Source organism: Pinus tabuliformis, chromosome 5_2, assembly GCF_031772625.1.
Source record: "Pinus tabuliformis cultivar Carrire ecotype Pingquan chromosome 5_2, CPIR1, whole genome shotgun sequence".
Lineage (NCBI taxonomy): Eukaryota > Viridiplantae > Streptophyta > Pinopsida > Pinales > Pinaceae > Pinus > Pinus tabuliformis.
Genome location: NC_142306.1, coordinates 561,696,315 through 561,717,849, shown reverse-complemented (window position 1 = coordinate 561,717,849; position 21,535 = coordinate 561,696,315). Strand labels below are relative to the sequence as shown.

Below are 21,535 nucleotides of genomic sequence, written 5' to 3'. Positions count from 1 at the left end.
TTCTCTTATCACCTCGTTCAAGAATGCCGTCTTGACATCCATCTGGTGAATCTCCCACCTCATCTGTGTTGTAAGGGATATCACGGTTCTAATAGAAGTATACCTAGCTACTGGGGCGAAGGTTTCTTCGTAGTCTATCCCTTCCTTCTGAGCATACCCCTTAGCCACAAACTTGGCTTTGTATTTCTCCACACTACCGTCTGCAACATATTTGACTTTGTAGATCCATCTCGAACCTACCACTAACCTGTCCTGAGGCCTAGGTACCATTTCCCAGACATCATTGACCATTATAGAACTGTATTCCTCCACCATGGCATCTACTCATACTTGATGCTGAACGACCTCCTGAAAACTAGAGGGTTCCCCAACCTGAGCTACTAGGGCCTAGTATCTGTTTGGTTGTCTTTTCTCCCTTTTATCATTCTTGGGTGCATCAATGAAGTCCTTTTCATCCCTTAGAATCTGTCGGAGTTCCTGGTTTGTTCTTCCACTGGTAATGGGTACATCTATCTACTCTTCCTCTTCTTGAGATTCCTCCTGTTCTGGAGCTTTGCCTTTAGGAGAATTTCTGGTACTAGTTTCTGATGGTCGAAGTGGTTGGACCAACGGATTGTCTTTTGACTGCTCCTCAGAAGGCATTTCTCGGGATTTCTTGAAATCTCTGTCCTCCATGAACTTTACATACCGCCGAACTACTACCTTCCTACTCCTTGGAAGATAGACTCTATATGCCTTAGCATTATCTCTATATCCCACAAGATATCCTTTCTCAGCAGTTTTATCTAATTTCTTCTCTTTTCTTCGGGTATATAGCAATACGCCAAACTCCCAAATATCTTGAAATGACTGACTTTAGGTGTCTTCCCGGTGAAGACCCATCCGGATTGATTTTGCCCAATGCCTTGTGTGGAGTCCTGTTCTGGACATAAACTGTCGTGTTGCATGCATGTCTTGATCATACAACATTGCCCTAGTTGCTTCCACAATAGTCCTGTTTTTCCTTTCTGCTACTCTAGTTTGCTCCGGATTGTAGGGAGATGTTCACTCTCTTCTAATGCCTTCCCTAGCGCAAAAATCGGTGAAGTACTTGTCAACGTACTCTCCACCATTGCCTGAGTGCAACACTTTTATCTTCTTTTTAGTTAGATTCTCTACTAGAGCCTTGAACTCTTTGAATCGACTAAAAACCTCATCCTTCGTTTTCAGAAAGTAGATCCAAGTTTTCCTGGAATGATCATCGATGAAGATGACGAAGTATTCAACACCACTAAGAGCTTTTGTGGACATAGGTCTGCAGATGTTTGAGTGTATCATTCCTAGAACAGTCTGAGCTCTATTATTACTTCTGGAAAACGCTTCTTTGGCATACTTTCCTAGAGCGCACCCTCTGCATACATCATCTTGTTTGGTACTTAATTCCGGAATTCCTGATATTGTTTTCCTAAGAATTCTCAGAGCCCCATGGTGTAAGTGTTCCATCCTCCTGTGCCATAGTTCATTCAAATCTTTATCTCCATTGCTGCCTATCAGTGCCATTGGAGACTCTAGCTGTAATCTATACAACTTGTTACTTTTGATTCCAATCTGGGCCTTCCTTTTCCAACTCGGGTGTTTGACATATACTTTCTCCTTAATGAAAAAAATGTCATAGCCCTTGTTTTGAAGTTAAGATATAGAGAGTAAGTTCATCCCCAATCTTGGCACATGCAACACATTGGTTGCTCGAAGCTGCTCTCCTGCTTCGGTTTGAAAGACTACAATACCTCTTTCTATTGGTGTACACTTTGCCTTATTTTCCATGGTGATCTGAAAATTCATCCTTTATCCTGATAATTTGAAAAACATTCTCGAATTCCTGTCATATGGCAAAAAGCTCCACTATCTATATACCAAACCTTAGAGGAGGTAGAGCTTGCTAGGCAAGCGACTTCTTCTTCTAGTCTGGAAGCTAACATATAATAATCGTGATCCATGTCCCTCGTGCTTTCTTCTGGAAATCTGCATGAGTCCCTTTAAGTTGATGCCTCTGCATCATGATTCTGACTCATAGCCGATTCTGCTCTCCTGTTTATCGGATCTCTGCTCTGATACCATGTGAAAATTTCTAACCTGAAATTCTACTGTAGCAACTGATTTATTTCACCTACTTATTCTTCATAATAAGTTATTTACGAAATCCCTTCAGCAAACATTAAAATAAATTCTACTGCAGTTATCACATAATTACATAGAGAAAATAACAACAATATATATGCACAAGAACCAATCACATCAACACAGTTGTTTTTGGACAATTGTCCCTGGAAAAACCAAATGTGGGAAAATCGGTGCAGCAGATGAGGGTTTTATTAATCTTCAACAACAATCGCTTTACATGGAATGATTTTACAGAGAAACTGAGAGAAAACACCTGAGACTTTCCCCTGGAAACTTTTTGACACCCTGGAGACCCTTCTCCCACTTCTGTGTCACTTCTGCATCACTCTGCATCAGCCTGTGTGAGGGTTGCGTCTCCCTTGGATTGTGTATCCCTCTGCGTTGTCTCTCAATGCCCTTGCGTCACCTCCTCAGTCACTGACTGCTGCTGATGCCCTCCTTTTCCTCCCCCCTGCAACTCTCCCTCTGAAATCGATCTCCTTCTCTTTGAGAATCGATTTTCCTTGGCATAGTGAGTATCTGCCGGTGTGTCTCCAAATGATCCTCAAGTCTTCTCTTATACTTTTCCTGTTGACGAATCAATGACCGAGATTAAATCTTTGATCAACGACTAAGATTAAAACAGACTTGATCTTTGTCTCTTAGAAGCTTCTCATCCTTATCTTTCTTAATACCCATTAATATTTTTATTTTCCTAAGTTTAGACTTAGGAACCCATTTAAAATATTAATTATTTTAATAACTCCTCATTTGGGTAGAATTTCTCCAAACGATTTCTGGGTCTTGGAGATCTCATGTGCTTTAGCCTCTCCACCAAATTTCAAGGCTAGAACACATCCGATGCTACCCAAAATCAACAAGGATTTGTAGGGAGTATGAGTACTCAAAATTACACCTCAACTTTTTCTCTAAACACACTTTAGGGGTCAAAAAATGTGTCTATACCTCTCAAATTGTACTTTTTTCTTCATTTTTGGGCAAAAACTGATAATTAAATAGGTGGAAATTAGCCAAAAAATTAAAATGAGAGAAAAATAAAATTCTACCCAAGTGAAAAATATTTAAAAAAGGATGTGGAATTTCCCTAGAAAGGAATCAAGTAAAAAAGTGAAGGAATCTCCACAAATCAAGTGAGAATTTTTTTTTTCCTTGAGCGAAAATATGTTGAAAGTTTGAGTGAAATTCCTGGTTAGATTTTGAAGAAATTGAGCATTTGGAGACTTGGGAATTTAATATTTAAATTCTTTTAAGGCTTATAGTTCCTAGCCGCAAGGTTTCTCCTTCATCCCTTGCGTGAATTTTCTCCTTTAGCTTAGACGTTGATGTTTTTGGAGCGGATTTCATTTTGAGGGAAGTCGTTTCCCTTTTGGGAGAAATATTCTCATTATAAACTTTGTAAAATTATTATAGGAATTTTCTCTCATTGCTATCTTGAGGAAGGATATTAAAATTCCATTTCTAAATTCTCCTTAAGATTATTCAAACCCTCACCTTTGTCTAAGGGGTTTCTCTTTGTAATTTTAATAAAATAATTTTTTTCCTTAGGGGAGTTTGGGGATTTCCCCCATGGTATCCCACCTCCCATTTCGGTAAGGGGTCTTTATTTGATCACTAACTTAGTAATTAGATCTCATTGCTAACTCGTTCATTTTTCACTTATTAGTTCGTAGCATTTAATTTAATTTGCATTTCATAATTAGATCTAATTTGCTAATTGGTATCTCCATTGGAATTGTTTTATTTTGTTATAGATCCAATTTGCATTGCTTCATCGAGTAATTTTTCATTTGCTTCATTAGTCATTGACATAATATAATAAATTGTACTTAAAGTGCTAATTGCTAATTTAATCATATAAGTGGAATGGTACTTGCTATTGGTGAATTTTAATACATTTCACTTTTGAAGCCTCTCACTCTAAGTGCTAATCTCATTGAAGCATTTGTTTAGATCTCATTCCTAATTTGCCCCTTAGATTTAGTATTGCATCTTCTAAAATTTACCTCCAAGCATTAGCTTGGTTGATAGACATTTAGGACAGTTCCCTAACTCTCATTCAATTTGATAAACTTGAGTCTTGAACAAAGGCTAAAACGTAAAACATTTGACCTCGCATTCTCTTGTGACTAAGCCCTTGTAGGGATGAAGGCACGTGGGTTGTCTTGAAGTCTATGTGGGTATCGTTAATGAAGGAGAAGTGCCTCTTCTTCCTGGCCTTCTTCCAATTCACTTCACTCTTTACCACATTTTGAGAAATTGAGGGGAAGTTACACCGTAGATTAGGCATATAATAAAATTTATCAACACTTTGCATCACACACACATAACATTGTTTCATTTTACAATTGGTTATTGTATGAGCTGAGTTGTAAGCATTTCTTTGACTTGCAAGTATATTTCATTTTATTGGTCTTCTACCTGTCATTTAAATTATATGCTCATTGTTCTTTGCTATCATTCTATTTCATTGGAACATCTCTTTTAAAACTACATGTATATGTTTTATTTATCTTGCAAGTCTTTCTATTGCTCATATTTCAATATTGTACTTAATCTCTTGTGATATCATTTCACTAACGCTTGTCTTGTAGCATTGTTATTCTTGTAACTTGAAAGATCATCTCATTTGCAAGTATAACAATTTATCTTTGAGCATTATCTAAAGGCACTGGTCCCTCATATTTTGTCTTGTTGATTTCATTAAATCTATCTTATTGTTATTTACATGCTCATAAACATTCATACTTCCTAAAATTAATCTCTAATTTATAATCAAGTTACATTGAATGGTAATCACCTTGCCCTTTATCTCCTAGAACTTGTTATCTCAAACAAATCTTCCTTTACATATCTTTCTTAGGGATTGTTGACCACTGGAGTGGCTCCTGAAGATTTTTTGAAGACTCCATGCCCATGGATGTATCAAAGGCTTCATGTACTATCAAATTTCACTATGTCATCAAAGTTTTTCAACTCTACTTCTTCTCATCTTTTTCTGTTGTACTCAAATCCCACAAGTCCTACGGGGACAATGTAGAAGTGATGCTAGTATGGTGAGTTGAGTCATGTAACAGACCTAGTTAACTTGGGACCTTGTCATTGAGTTAGTTTACTCTGGGAGGTTTTTTTCACTTGGTTAATTATTAGGTCCTTACAAGGATTTAATAATTAATTGAGTTTTTTCCTCTAAGCATAACCCCAAAGTCGGAGTGCGGCTTGATAACAAGGCCTTGGGTGAGTCCTAGTGTCTAGAGTCATTATATATTACCATACTAGATCACTCATAAAATTTTGTGGAATTTGATTAGGTTTAGGGGTCATTTTTCAAATTTTTAAAATTTTCTGCAGGGTGGAAATTTGAGTAAAATCTGAATGTAATATGTAGTAAGTGATGTCTAGAGAAGTTGTATGGGGTATGTGTGCTCAAAATTACACCTCTCACCCTCAAGTTTCTACTGTGACACACTTTAAGGGGTAAAAAATAAGTTCTAGACTCTCAAAACCCACTTTTCCTAAGTTTAATGAAGAATGTGGCAATAAATTAGCCCAACGATTAAATAAATGGAGAAAAATAAATATCCACACATGCTCAAATGATGTGGAAATGATGTGAAAATTCATCTAAGGGTCAAAGTTGAGTTACCAAGTCATGTAGACTCCACATAAGCCACAAATCAAACAAATCAATTTTTGTGTGGAGAAGACTACGAGTTCTAGTGACAAGATCCATAATTTGAGGAAGTTAACTTGAGCTTCAAGGAGATATCATGAGTTGACTTGAATTTGGATTAGAGTTTATTTGAGTGAGGTGGAGAGTGGTCTCCTACCACTCCACTTCACTCTCCCACATGTCCTCTCATCTAATTCGAGCTCCCTCATCAGGGATTGTGTGGACCTCTAAGGGAGAAATCGAGTTGCCACTTGGGAAATTCAAATTTGCATGAAAGAGCCTTGGAATTGTCATTTATCTGTCTTGGGATTGTCACCATTTGCTTTGGGATTGACTCCCAAACTTCTAAATAATAGAGCTATGGGCTCTCACTATGCATTCATTGTTACAAGCTATTGTGCTTGGGAAAGCTCTGCTCTTATGTACACTTGTTCTCAATTGCAATAAAAGACTTTGGGGTTCATTCATGAGTCATTGTTCCATTAGAGTATGATGATTGACTCACTATTGGTATAATTTCTTTTGCTCATGCTTTGATTTATGTTATTTCCATATACTCTTGTAGATTTGTTAATGTAAAACTATCTTGCATTGGCAATTGATTTAGGAGTATGCTCTAGGTGTAGAAATCTCTAGCTATTTTCCAATGAATTTCTAGAGTTTTCTTATTATTGCTAGATCTATATGGGACTAATGTTTGATTGAAGTTTTGTAGGGGATAATCTTGTTGGATCAAATATCAAGCGTGAGGGGAAGTCTTCGGAGAGACCAACCCACTCTTAACACATTCTCCAAGAAACTCTCATTGGTTCTTTGAATTCCATAGTTTATCTTAACAAGTGATTTTGCAAAGATTTTCTTTGACATAGCTTGTATACAAGAAAATACTTTACAATTTAAATATCTTAAAAAATTTGTGCTTTCATTGATTTATTTAACTATTTAGGAGCATTTCCCAAACTAGGAAAGTGATGGGGTTCACTCCCATCACTTGATTTGGTTTTGTATATTATTTTGTATCACACTTATATGCTCTTTTAACATTGATTTTGTCTTAGTTTGTAGCCCATAGTTGGAGTTTTGACACAAGTGCCTTGAGGAAATACTATTGAGACTTTAACTAGTTTTCTTGTAGGATCTCTTAAGCATTCAAGCTTCATTCTAAGGAGGTCGTAGACACTAGAAGAAGATGCAAAGAATGATATGCCGTGGGCCTTTGTGGAGATTGTAATTTTCAGATTTTAGACCCACTCTTGACACATTCTCCAAGGAATTCTCATTAGTTCTTTGAATTCCATAGTTTATCTTACGAAGTGATTTTGCAAGGATTTTCTTTGACATAGATTGTATACAAGCAAATACTTCACAATTTAAATCTCTTAAAAAAATTGTGCTTTCATTGATTTATTTAACTATTTAGGAGCATTTCCCAAACTAGGCAAGTGATGGGGTTCACTCCCATCACTTGATTTGGTTTTGTATATTATTTTGTATCATACTTATATGCTCTTTTTACATTGATTTTGTCATAGTTTTGCAGCCCATAGTTGGAGTTTTGACACAAGTGCCTTGAGGAAATACCATTGAGACTTTAACTAGTTTTCTTGTAGGACCTCTCAAGCATTCAAGTTTCATTCTAAAGAGGTCGTAGACACTAGAAGAAGATGCAAAGAAAGATAGGCTGTGGGCCTTTGTGGATATTGTAATTTTCAGATTTTAGAAAGACTTCTTTGGCCTTTGAGGTTGCTAATGTTTGGAGGGATATTATAGCTATTTCTAGCTCTAAATCTTGTACAAATTCCCTTCATCTTTTGGACAGCCCTCTAAGAGGCTTTAAATCCATTGTAATATCATAATAAAAGATCTTTTTTTCTTGTGGGAGCTTGGGTTTACCCAATGCATCCTTTCTCCTCTTTTAGAAGGAGGATTTTGTGTGGGTGGATTAATTTTTGCTTTCCTTTTTAGCTCATTTTGCATGTTTTAAAATTAACACAACCTCACCATCACATTTCGATTTCTAAGTTAGATCTTGCTACAAGTTCATTTGATGCTTTGCATTTCATTTTGCTTTGAAATACAAGTTGATATCTTGCTTTAGAGCAACTCACTTCTTACATGCAAGTATTTGGAGTTATGTGGCAAGTTTAATTTAGTTGCTTAACAATTTGCTTTCTTTGGGATATAATTGCCTCACTATAGGCTCATTTTCTATCTTGCTCACTTATTTTCCAAGCATACTTTACAAGCAAGCATTCACTTCTTTCTAGCTTCATCTCATTTTCAATTGCTATAAGTTTATGGTTTGTGGCATTTACTTGGAGCAATTTACAATTCCATTTATTTATGAAGCTTATGTTTATATGTCTTGTAAAATTTTGAGAGAGATATTTTCAAGTTTTATCATTGTGAGCATTTCCATTTACTTGAGGCAATTCCTTTCTTTTGGTAAAACAAACTTACATCATTCTAATTCACTTGCAAGCTAATTTCCTTTTTCCAATTGAAGTTACATTTGCAATTTACTTTGAGCAATATCTCATTATTTTGAAGCATTGCAAATCTCTTTGGGAAAACTTGCTTGCATTTCATTTAGGCATTTTAGCATAGTTTGCATTTTAACTCAATTAACCTCCAAGCATAACTTTGGTTGATAGACATCATAGGGAAAAAACTTTATTGGAAAATTCTTCCAACTGGTACGAAGTAAGGTAAAGAGTGTGTGACCCTGCAATTATGAAGGTGGTTTGTCCCCTTGTAGGAATGAAGACACATGATGACTCGTAAGACTGAGGGGAATGGTATCATTAACAACACCTCCGTGTCCTCAACCCCTCTTTCTTACAGTCACCCCAATTTTTACCCTTTGGCAAGAGTTCAAAAGGAAGATCTATCACTTAGAGTAGACATTTAGCTTAAAATTAACCAAGATAATTGCATCTAACCTTAGCTAAGTGCATTTCATCTTAATTCACTTTACTTTTCAAACTATTTTACTTGCAATTTATTTATATGCTTGTCATGATGAAAATGTCTTAAATTGATTATTTTGTAATGTCTCATTAGGCAAGTACCATATCTTTCATTTTGCAAGTGAAGTTTTAGCTTATTTCATTTTGCAAGTTATTTTATATTGCTTCTTTACATGCTTTAGAATCGTGAATGGTTATACTTTGAAAGCATTTTTTTGAAAACAATTTTAAATCTTGCAAGTGATATTATCTTTTCTAACATCTATTTGATTGACAAGGTTGCTTGTGTTTCACTTTGAAACATTTCATTTTTTAGAGCAAGTGTTATTTATTTTGAAGCAATATTGAAAGCACTGGTCTTATATGTTTATCTTTGATTTATGTGTTGATGGTTATTGAAGTATATTTCATTTCATATTTCTCATTATATTTGCTCATAATCTCAAGTAATCCAAATTAACCTTGACATCTCCTAGAAACCTCACATCACTTTTTAACTTAGCTTTTCATTGAGGGACCACCCCCTTTCGCTTACCTAGGAGAGAGATTTAACAAAGAGAGTTGGGAATAGGTGACAACCCCATCTCTTAGTTTTGCCACCCAACCACACCTTGTGGGGTTAAGGGCTTTTCTCACTAACTTAGCTGTGTGTGCAAGGCGACAACAACAGGGACCACCCCCCTTAGCTTAACTAGGAGAGAGCTTAAATGAAGAGAGATGGGAATAGGTGACAACCCCTTATCTGAGCGTTGCGCCTTAAAGATCACACCTGGTGGGATTGAGGACTTTGCCCACATTAAGGTGTGCATCTTAGGTGACAATAGGTCTTTTAAGTTCCTTCTCCTTTTGTTGTGGAGTGGCCAACACATTAGCTTTGATATGCTGCTGTATTTCTTCTTTCTTTGATGTATTCACTAATGTAGGCAACGAATGTATCTGATCAATGTTCAAACTCTGCCTGAGGAATTCTAGTGCAAAGATCCTTATAGGAAGAAAGACTGGCAATTTATATGGAGCCAATTCACAACCATATAGCTTGATATCTATAAAGTTTCCATATAAATACCAATCTCCCATTTTTACGCCCTTCTTGAGTTGCAAGAATGTTTTAACCTTTGGGAAAACTCTTGGAGGTGCTACACCATTTAGGAGGGTGAAAACTGCTGACAAAAATTGATTAACAAAATTTGAAAAAGAAAATTCTTCAGAGTGTTTTCTCATTATGGAAGTCCAATGAACAACTAGGGATGAGGAAATCCTTCTGACTGAAAATACAGAAATAAGTATACCAATACCGATTGGTACCTAAATGACCTATGAAGGTTAAATTTTGATAATTGATCATTATTGACAATAGACAAATATTGACTAAAATTGAAAATGATAGGATTTCTTTGCTGGGGAAATTGAGGACAAAAGCCCTAAAACAATCTCATCTACTGTTTGATCATCATCATATCCCAACAAACAACAAATCATTGATGTGATTTGCCTTGATATTTTAGGGAATATATTGGAAGAGAAGGGTGGATTATTTTGTGGAATATCAGTTTCGCTAGGTAAAAATGACTCTGACAGAGAATTTTTTTATTCAAGCGTTAATTGCTAAAAGAGATTTTGTAGAATTTGGGTAGACGGAGGTTGAGTTTGACTAGGCATTACCACATTAAGCATTTTGGAAATAGACTCAAGAGTAATTTGAAACAACTGACTCCCATCTTTGGCTATGATAATCTGCTAACTATGCAAATAATGTTCAGAGCATTAATTTGGGAAAATGATAGGTTTGTGGGACGAAAAACTGAGCTAATAAAGACTCCCATACTGCAAATTCATCCCTTTGATCTTGACGGCACTGAAACACCCAATTTCTTATTTCAAATAAGTCAAACTCACATCTGGTTTCAATTACATTTGCATCTTTATTAATTAATGGCAATTCATCTAAATTGACAGAGGCTTCAAGCAAGGGTTTTGGCTTAAGTTGAGCTTTAACTGCCTTTACTTTCTTTCGATACATTTTACCAATTAAAACGATGAAAATAAGACAGAGAATGACCTGGAAATAGAAATTTAGCCGAGTCTTTTTCATTGTTGTTGCTTCTTGTTTGTAAGCTTTCCAACTTTGACGTTTCCTAGGCTTGTAACTGTGAAGCAATTATCAATAGACTTCGCTTTAATCTTTGAATTTTGGAGTTTTAATTGTAGACACATGGCAAATAATTCAAAGAATTGGTCCAGCTGGCTTCCTATTGTTGTTTTTTGGTAGCATCGATGTGCTCCAAGTCTCAAATTTTGTAGGGAGGCTTAGGCACATGTATTCCAAAGAATCTAGAAAACGTTTTGGTAAATTCCACTGAGAAATTTTTTTATTAAAATAATTAGTTATTTTTAAAGGGACCCTAAGTCTAAACTTAGGAAAATAAAATAATTAAAGGGTATTAATATAAATTGTGGGTGTAACTTCTAGAAGAAGACGAGGATCAAGCATAAATGATCTTAGCCATTGATTAACTTCTAATCTAGGCCGTTGAATGTCAATGAAGAGATTATTTAAGGAGGCTTGAGGGTCACTTGGAAAGACACACAGAGAGTTCAGAGAATCGATTTTCTGAAGTAGAGAAGTTGCCGGGAGATTTTCGATAGTGGGCTATTGCAGTGAGGGGCAAGGATAGTTGGGTTGGATATCTTCTCCAGAGGCCAGGATACGCAGCAGAGAGGCAAAGAGACACCAGGAGGAGGCAGTGTAGACCTAGGAGGGGTTGACGCTAGGCTAGAAGGGCCCACACAGAGCTTGACGCTGAGCCAAGAGGGCTCACGCAGAAGCTGTGCAATCTTCAGCGCAAAAGTCCGAGTTTACCGAGGGAGCTGGCGTTTCTGAGTTGTGAGCGCTGGAAACTGCTCTAGAGGGAAAATATTTACTAGTTGAGCTGACGCAGAGCCTTTTAAGGCTGATGCAGGGCCTACGCAGGGCCAATGTAGAGATAGCCGGGGACAAGTATTTTAGTTGCCAGAACAACCGAGAATTGTCAGGTAGAGTGAGGTAATCTCACTAAGTTTTTCTGCTAGTTTATTTTCTCTGTAACTGGATTGCCGAAAGGGCATCCAAAATTGTTTTCAGAAACTACTGCATAATAATATAAAACCCTCAAAGCTGTTGCACCGGTTTTCTTGCATTGGTTTTTCCGGGGACATTTGTCCAAAAAATATTGTGTCACTTGTGTGGATTTTTCTCTATTGTTTTGTTCTTGTTTTGGGCAAATTAATTAATTAAGTGAAGGTTGCAGTTGTATTAGCTTCGATATTTGCTGTAGGAAGCAGTAAATATTTTGTTTCAGAATTAACAAATAGGAGAAGTTTTATTAGTTGCTGCAGTAGTTGATTCAGGTGGGATTCTTGAAATTTCACATGGTATTGGAGCTAGTGCAGGTAAAGCAATAAGTGCAGTGCTAGAGAACCCAACACTGAGCAGAAGAGGGAGATCGAAAAAGCTGCAGGAGACAACAGTTCGAAACCCCAAAGGGTTTGTGCAGTTTTAGTCGGAGGGCTGAATTTCGAGGAAGTCTCTCTCTGAGTGAGTTGACAAAGAGAAGGGCTTCCAGATCAAAATCTTGTCATGGCAGAGGGAGCAGCGCTGAAGCCTCAGCGTGAGGAGCTGGTGGGATGCAGTTTTTATGCACGCAATTTCGCTGGGTAGAAAAACATCAGAAGAGAAGGAAGGAGCACGGTTGAGGGAACTTTTCCTCAGTAAGACTTCCCGCCAAGAATTCCGTTTTCTTATTGGCTGAGCAGTAGTAGTAAGAACCACAGAGGAGATTTTCGACATTTGTGGCAGAGATGGCAACCAGTAGATTGGGGGATCAGGATAGGTTGGACGGAGCATCCAACTATGTCATTTGGAAGGCAAGGATGTCATTCTTTCTAGATGAGCATGCCCTCAAGACATATGTTGACAGCGTGGTGGCTGTGCCTATAGATGCAGATCCATTGAAGAAATACAACGCTGAAATGGCAAAGCCAAAGCGAATGATCCTTGACGGAGTGAAGGATCATGTCGTTTGTCAAATCGCTAGCAAAGGGACTGCTAAGGAGATGTGGGATGCATTGGCTACACTATATCAGGGATCTTCTGAGTAGTGGGAGATGTACCTTGAGCAAAAATTGAGATATGCTCAGATGCAGAAGGGGGAGCGTGTGGATCCATTCCTCACGAAGCTTTAGGAGACTGGTGATGAGTTATTTGTTGTGGGGTGTACACCTCAAGACTCAGAGTTGGTTGGAATGGCCCTCAATTCTGTCTCAGATGAGTGGCAAGTCTTTGTCTAGAGTATCTTGGGCAGGGAGACTTTGCCGAATTGGGATGAGATGTGGGCAATTCTCAAGTAAGAGGAGCTGAGAAGAGACATGGTCAAGTGTAAGCTTGACAGAAGTAGCAGTAGTGGGTCGAAGCCCAAGGAGGAGGATAATGCAGCCCTTGGATTGAAGGGATAGCACGAGCAGCGGAGACGTAAGAAGGATGTCTCGAAGATAAAGTGCTTCAGGTGTGGTGAGATGGGTCACTATGCAACTCAGTGTCCTCAGGAAGAAGGACAAAGATGAGAAGCACGATCTGAAGGCTGCGCTCGTGAAGATCGAGGAAGAGGAGTTCGCCATGATAGCCGAGATACCTCTAGGAGGGAGGTGGGCTGATTTGGAGCTGTAGTTTGAAGGAGCTACAGATGGGCAGGATCCTTGAGGAGCCCACCTCTTGGATCAATAACTTGCTACGGGAGCCCAGATCAGAAATAGCAAGATGGACTAGTGTCAGATGGTGCTGAGAAGTGTCAGAGAGACAGTTGCAGTGGCTAGGAGCATCAGAGACTGAACAACACAGAGCAGAGTTGGCAACAGTGCAGATGGCATAGAGCAAAGGTCAATAGTAGCGCAGAAGATTCAGAGGGTCAGCATAGAGACTAGCAACAATCAAGTTCCAACATTCACATGGTATCATACTGAACACAATTAGTTCAGTAATTTGGGTTGTTTTTCTGTTGCTGGTGGAGTAACAACAACAGTTTGTAGTGTAGTGGCAGTGCTAGGAGCAACATAGATGTAGAAATTCAGAGGGAGTTGCAGTACAGATGTAGTGTTGACAGTGGCAGGGTCAGCAACAATACAGATGCAACATTTGCGTAGTGGTTGGTGGACAGCATGTCAGCCATTAGCAGTGCAGAGGGAGATGTTACAGAATAGAGTAATGCTTCAGATTGAAGGCATTGCTAGAGCACATTCCTCGCTAAGAGGGAGTGTTGATTTCTAGTAGCATCGGATGTGCTCTAAGTCTCAAATTTTGCAGGGAGGCTTAGGCACATGTATTCCAAAGAACCCAAAAAGCGTTTTGGGAAATTCTACCTAGAAATAGTTTTATTAAAATAATTAATTATTTTTAAAGGGACCCTAAGTCTAAACTTAGGAAAATAAAATAATTAAAGGGTATTAATATAAATTGTGGTTGTAACTTCTAGAAGAAGACGAGGATCAAGCAAAAATGATCTTAGCCATTGATTAGCTTCTAATCTGGGCCGTTGAATGTCAACGAGGAGATTATTTAAGGAGGCTTGAGGGTCACTTGGAAAGACACACATAGAGTTCAGAGAATCGATTTTCTGAAGCAGAGCAGCTGTCGAGAGATTTTTGATAGTGGGCTATTGTATTGAGGGGCAGGGATAGTTGGGTTGGAGTATCTTCTCTAGAGCCCAGGATACGCAGTAGAGAGGCAGAGAGACACCAGGAGGAGGCAGTGCAGAGCTAGGATGGGTTGACGCAGGGCCAGAAGGGCCCACGCAGAGCTTGACGCCGAGCCAAGAGGGCTCACGCAGAAGCTGTGCAATCTTCAACTTAGAAGTCCGAGTTTGTTGAGGGAGCTGACATTTTTGAGCCGGGAGGGTTAGAAACTGCTTCAGAGGGCAAACGTTTCCCAGTTGAGTTGACGCAAAGCCTTTTAAGGTTGACGCAGGGCCTACGCAAGGCCAACACAGAGATAGCTGGGGACAGTTGGTTCAGTTGCCGGAACTGCCGGGAATTACTGTGTAGAGTGAGGTAATCTCACTAAGTTTTTCTGCCAGTTTATTTTCTCTTTAATTGGATTGCCAGAAGGGCATCCAGAGTTGTATTAAGAAACTACTGCATAATAATATAAAACCCTTAGAGCTGCTGCACCGGTTTTCCCACATTGGGTTTTTCCGGGGACATTTGTACAAAAAATACAGTGTCACTTATGTGGATTTTTCTCTATTGTTTTGTTCTTGTTTTGGGCAAATCAATTAATTAAGTGAAGGTTGTAGTTGTATTAGCTTCGATATTTGTTGTAGGAAGTAGTAAATAATTTGTTTCAGAATTAACAAATAGGAGAAGTTTAATCAGTTGCTGCAGTAGTTGATTTGGGTGGGATTCTCGAATTTTCACACCAATGTGGGTCCTGTTACCCACCATACGTGGGTGGTATCCATAAGAGAATTTTTTTCTCCTAGATGGTCCTTAGTTGGCATTCAATAGCCCCTTGCAGCCAGCAGCCCCTTGTAGCCACCATATAGCTCGATGTGCCATTATCTCCGCCACATGAGCCAGCCATGTGGTCCCTTGCCAATTTGTTATGATCGAATGTTTGAAAGTGGGCCCTCCAACTGTGAAGGTATGGCTTCTCATTATGTAGTTGGGTGTTTTTGTTTGCTTATCATGGACACTTTTGGGCATGGATTAGTGGGGAGATTCGGCGGAAATAGTGGTCTAGGTCTGTACTCTTGTCTCCTCTGCCCAATTTGATGGTTAACCTTGTGTCCTAGTCCCGTGGGATCTCCTTTATTGGCTACTAACTTTAGGGATGACACTACATGGGAAAACCCAATTTTGGTTGTGTGGTTCCGCTTCCCGACACCGTATACATCACCTCCCCTCTGCTTATTATAACCCCATTCATCACTTTTCCCATCCAGGTCCACATTTGTCCATTGGGTCCACAAGGAGTTAGCTTCCCCCTCCCCTTGTCCACACCTTGGGTCGGGCTTGGAACGATGCCCCGGAGGTTGATGCAGCTAAAAGAAAATAAAAATCATATTTTAGCCACTCTCAACAGGAAATGTACCATAAAATGCAAAAGATGGTCGAGACATACATATTTAACACGTGGGCAAAAGCTAATAATGAGCTCTACCCCTATCATTATGGCCATCACCCTGGTTCCTAGGGTCCCTCATATTGACCCCTTTCATCATTAAGGAAGCCATGATTGTCCCAACCCTTGGTGGGCGATGAATTTCCCCACCTCAAGGGGGTAATCGCTGCTATATTCCACACATCATGCTCTAATCCCCTGGAGCCCCGAGCAGTTATGAAGAAAAATCAATCAAAGGCAAAAGGCATATGAAGAAGGGTGGATAAACAAAGGCCAGGGTAACTCATGCACCACGATTGCTCCCTCCTACACTCATATACCCAAGTGTGGGCTTCCCCCATTATAGCTACCCTTGTATTGTGGCATGTGGCTTGGATCATTCCCTTGATCCCCACTCCATTCCATCATTATATCACCTTCCACCTACCACTTGATGGATGTACCACGGACATGTTAACCCCTTTAAAGGTCAAAACCACCTAATAGAGTCCTTGATTAACCCTTTTCTTAAGCTAGGAGACACCTATACATGCCAAAGCCCACTATGGAAAGGCATGCCACTATGAAGTGTTCACTTGTTCTCCATGATTTGTAAGTTCTTTTACTCAATTACTCTAATGATTTGTTGTACTTGAAGGCGAGGAGATGAATTGGATCTTATACAGGATTGCAGGTGGGTCTCCATTTGGGGTTTGGTCTCCCTATATAGGGTCCAAGCCCTCCAGAGGGTCATATTGGCGCTTGTCTGGTGAGCGTTGAGAGCCATGGGCCTCCACCATAGCAGAGAGTAGATTGCCACTTCATGGATCCCTCAACACCATTCATTGATAGCTCGTGTTCCACCTTTTTGGATGAGGATGATGCACCTGGACCACCATGCCCATCTGGCTTCACACTTCCATCACACACTTGGTAGATGTTCAAGGGCCCAGATGAGGATGTGTCTCACCATGGGAGACAGAGGGAGGGCTTATGTCATCATTCTAGCCCTTATAGATGGTATATAGGCATTATCGATTCACTTGGAGACCCATGAGGATGTCATTGTGCCCCCACACCCATTTGGGGACACCACATTGAATTTGCTTGGATATCAAGGGGCCAATCCCTTGGTCACTATGTTTGGAGTCTATTTTCTTACATTGGCACACTTTGGACTCCACTAGGCCTCCTCAATGGCCCAACGACTCTTTGTGTCTACTATTTTTCCCTCTTGAGAGGCTTCATCTTTGTATTATTGAGCTATCTTGGTGGGCTTGTCACCAAGTCATGTTATTATTGCACATTATTTTATTATTTGGGGCTTAATTAGGCCATTAGGACTATTCGAACCCCCTTATGGATTGTATAAATAGACTAGAGGCTCATTCATTCGTCTCATCATCACTTGGATTGGATTAGTATCTCTTGAGAAATTTTCACACTTACTTTCTTGGAGGAATTTTTTGGAGATTCTTGAGGCACTATGATGTTTGGATTTTCGCTATTGTCTTTGGAGCTTCTTTCTAATGTGAAGTTGATGAATGGATATAATATCTCTCTCTTGTAAGTGAAATTTAACTCTATTCTTGTTGTCTTATTTGCCTAATGCATGGTATTGTTATCATTGTTCTTGTATGGGCCTAAATAATGCAAAATTCCTCTTCAAAACTTGAATAAGTGATTTAATGCATGTGTTTCTCTTTAAGGGAGTGGGCGAATGTTCCTAGAGGCACCTCATAGGTTAAAAGACCTTGAAACTTCATCTCCTTTGCAATTTTGAAGTATAAATCCCTAAAAACCTAGTTGCAGCACTTAGAAAGGCTAGCGAAGGTCAATTAGGGCTCCTTAGCATAAGAAAATCTTTTATCTAGGTGTATCTTGACTCCATTAAGCCCAAGAAGCAAGGCATTGATCCTCACATCACTTTGGTGGTCAAAATAACCTCTCTTTTCTTCATCTCTTCCAATTCTAGGCCTAACCCTAGAAGGTATCCTAGGGCATCAAGCGAAATATTTTGTAGCCATCCAAAGCCCTTGAAAATCAATCTAGAATTGTGTTGGGGTCTTCTCAAGGGGTCCTCCAATGTTGAGCTCAATCCGATGGTGAAATCCCAAGATATTGCACGCCCTAGCTTGAAGACCTTTCTCCACAACTTTTGTTTGTTGATGATCATTTTGCTGATTTAGTCAAGAAAATATTGTTGATAGGTGAACAATTTCAACACTCCATTGCACACTTTAGCACATGCCTTGAACCCAAAATTTTATGATGAGGATCTTATTGATCAAAGCAATGGGAAAAGGAAGACACCCCCCCATAAGGATAGAGAGGTGGCTAATGGAGTGAAAAAAACCCTTATGAGAATAGTTCCATCTCATCTATACAAGGAGGTAAAGGAAGAATTTGCCAGTTTTGCTGCAGGATTAGATGATTATGTAGATATATCAGTTTTGGAGGAGAGAAGAACCATGAATCCAGTTAGGTGGTGGATTTGTCATGGAGCAAATGATTTACATTTGCAAAACCTTGCCATTTGTGTTCCTTCACAAGTGGCAAGCTCTCATCAACAGAAAGGAATTGGAGCACCTATGGTTTTATTCATTCTTTTGAAGCGCAATAGGTTGGGCTCACAAAAGGCAGAGGATCTTGTTTATGTGCACTCCAACCTTCGCCTTGCACCTCGTAGGGGTCCAGAATAAAACACTGGTCCTTCTAAAGAATGGGATGTGAATGCAGAAAGTCCTGATTTGGATCTCTCTCTTGCTGCCCTAAATATTGAGGTCCAACCTGGAAGTGGAATTGGCCCATCATCTTCTTCAGCACCACCATCCACTGTTGAGCATGCTTCTGCTTCTATTTTTGATGAGGATTAGTCTTTTGTCTTTATAGTTCTTGCAGCCTCATAGTCTTTATTGTACTTGCAGCCTCATATATATAATAAAGGCTGATTTTGAGATTTGGATATATAATAAAGGTTGATTTTGGATATTCTGATATTGCTGTTTTTAATATGTGATCATTCATTAGTAAATGTGATGTAAATTTAATCATAATGTTTAAACTTTAAATGTAATAAATTATAATGTATCATGTATGCTTTATGATTGCACATAACATTTCTTAAATGTCCTAAATTCTAATATACGTTTCCCCGTTTCCAAAATTTGGGGGGGGGGTCACGTTTCATACCCGTGCCTGTTTCCCCGTTTCGTGCAACTTAGGTTTTAAATGAAAAAAAAAATATAATGTTAGAACATTACATAAGTGCAAAAAATTAAAAATCTTCAACATTTTAAATTTTTTTTGCCAAGAAGATGTTACAACAGGGAAAATAACAAGGTTTTAGTTTGTGTTAAACTTTTTACAGGCTGCATTTTATTGACTTTGTTTCTCAGCCTTGCCTATGTTACAAGATTGGTTAAAACATTTTCTTAAACTCTTGTAGTCGTTAACCTCACCTCTTTAAAATGTGTGCAGGAAGCGAGACATCATTCTTTATAAATGGGATATGTCAAGGTGTTGCTTTCAAGGATATAAATGGTGGCAGATATTACCCTGCAGCTTCCTTTTACACCCTTCCAATCAACCTAACTGTACAGTGCGGTTTAATTTTTGACCAGAATTTGCTAAGGCCATATCTGAGGCTTCTTATTGTGGAATTGATAGAAAAGCAGTCCACCATGGAGAACTTCTAGTTGAAAGTGGTCAATATTCAGAAAAGAAAGCCTGACTTTTTTGGTATATTGTTTCATTTTAGAACTTAGTATATGTTTGCTGTTGGTATTGCTTACCTTTGCATAAAATCATGATCTATGGGGTGCAGTGGTGGCAATTATTTTATAACATTCTAGATTTCGTAATAATTAGTAGGAAAAACTTTCTGTTATGTTGAATGAAACCTTGCAAATGTCTCTCAGGTGAAAGTGGACAATCATGCAACTGATGTCCTTGCAATGGGTTGCATGGTGAGCGTTACCAAATAATTTATGTTGGAATTTTCAACAGGATATTGAAAAAATTGAAAATGCAGATTAGACATCCGACCCATGTTTTGGAAATGTGTTTGGTGCATTTGTCTAACTATAACTATTTAATCAAAGTGAATGGAGGGAAGAATTTATTTTTGGGTCAGAAATATGGATAAATTGTAAGAAAGTTTATTTATTTTAGGGCAAAGGACATTTTGAACGTGGCTTTTGTCAATTTCACTGTTCCATGCACTGAATTGATGATTACAATTATAGGTTTTCCGTTCCTAATGTGCTTGAACATGATATTTTCTCTCATCCTGACAAAGTCTAGTGTCTAGAATCTAAAACTGCTGTGCAGATCTTGAATCTTTTTTGTTTGATTAATTGCGCTTGACATGCAGACTGTATCAGATGGCAGATGATTAGGGTCTCAACCAGGATTTGGAGCTCATTCTTATCTTTGCTTGTAAGACAACAAAAGTACTCTCTTACAGTTGATGCTGTGAAGAGTGTTGTTGCATTATTATTCATATTTCGGACTTCCACTAGTGGATGTTTTGTATCAGAATCCCTGATTAGACTCTGCTCCATGCAAGTTGAGAGCATTTCTATTTTTAGACCACGATGCCATAGTGGATAACTTATAAGATAACTTGCTTAAATACGGATTGATGCATGAGAACTGATGTGATTATAAAATTATTCTTTTCTGCAGGTTTATTATTTGTTGAACATTGTGTTTAGCATTTGAAGTGTCTAGGCTGTAGACTCTATTTTGGATACATTAGAAATGAGTTTTATGTCATATTGGAAGGTTTCAATTTTCATAACTCAAAGTCGTTCATGTATAAAACTTTCTGGAATTGGCTAGATCTTATTTTTCTTTCAATCTTTCTAGAAATTGAAATTGTTATGCTAATCCAATTACTACCATCTGCCCACCAAAATCCCGTGTGCCACAATCTAGTGTGATTTGTAACTGTTTCTTCGTAGACAAGGGTCAAAGGCTTGGCACACTTCCATGAACAGTACTATTTCTTAAATGTATGATAGAAGTGTGTAGAGACACATGGTTAGCATGGAAAAAGGAAATTTGAATCTGGTCCAATTCTAGAGAACAGCCCTCATTCTTTCTCATGAATTCTTCCCTTGGTTGTTCAAGGAACAGGGAGAGTTGTTTCTTTTACATGTGCCACAGCAGATAGTTTTTTATCATGTTCTTCAATGAGATTTATTGTTTCTATTATGTTCTTCAATCAGATTTGTTGTTGTGCTTTAGACAAGAGAACCACAATGATTCTTTCTGATATGAAATTTTATTAACTAAAAGCTAGGAGCTTTCTTGTGTTTATTAACAAATTTCTTATTTTGGGGCAATGGAGACTTTAGAAATCTTTAACAGTTGAGTTTATGCTACATTGATAGATATGCTGTGATAACAACTAATGTTGCATGGGAATCCATATCTACCCCTTAGAGATGCATCCCTTACATCTACCATCCCTGAGGACTTGGGCACTGTGAGTGGAAGTGCTTGTTTGGAAGGGCATGTCCCTAAGTTTGTGGGTGGCTTCACTATGTCCCCTAGATGCTACTGCAGAAAACAGAGAGGTATGGAGATGACTCTCGATGT

At 38.5% G+C, this 21,535-nt stretch overlaps 1 protein-coding gene across 1 annotated transcript in view; it reads left to right on the top strand.

The window, feature by feature from the left end:
- The window catches only part of LOC149160205 (protein TRAUCO-like), a 52,353-nt gene extending 32,824 nt beyond the window's left edge, over window positions 1–19,529 (top strand). The window contains exon 3 of the mRNA XM_089436665.1: window positions 19,409–19,529. The gene's annotated coding sequence lies outside the window, so the exon portion shown is untranslated. The remainder of the gene's footprint in view (window positions 1–19,408) is intronic.
- Window positions 19,530–21,535: the final 2,006 nt, after the last annotated feature.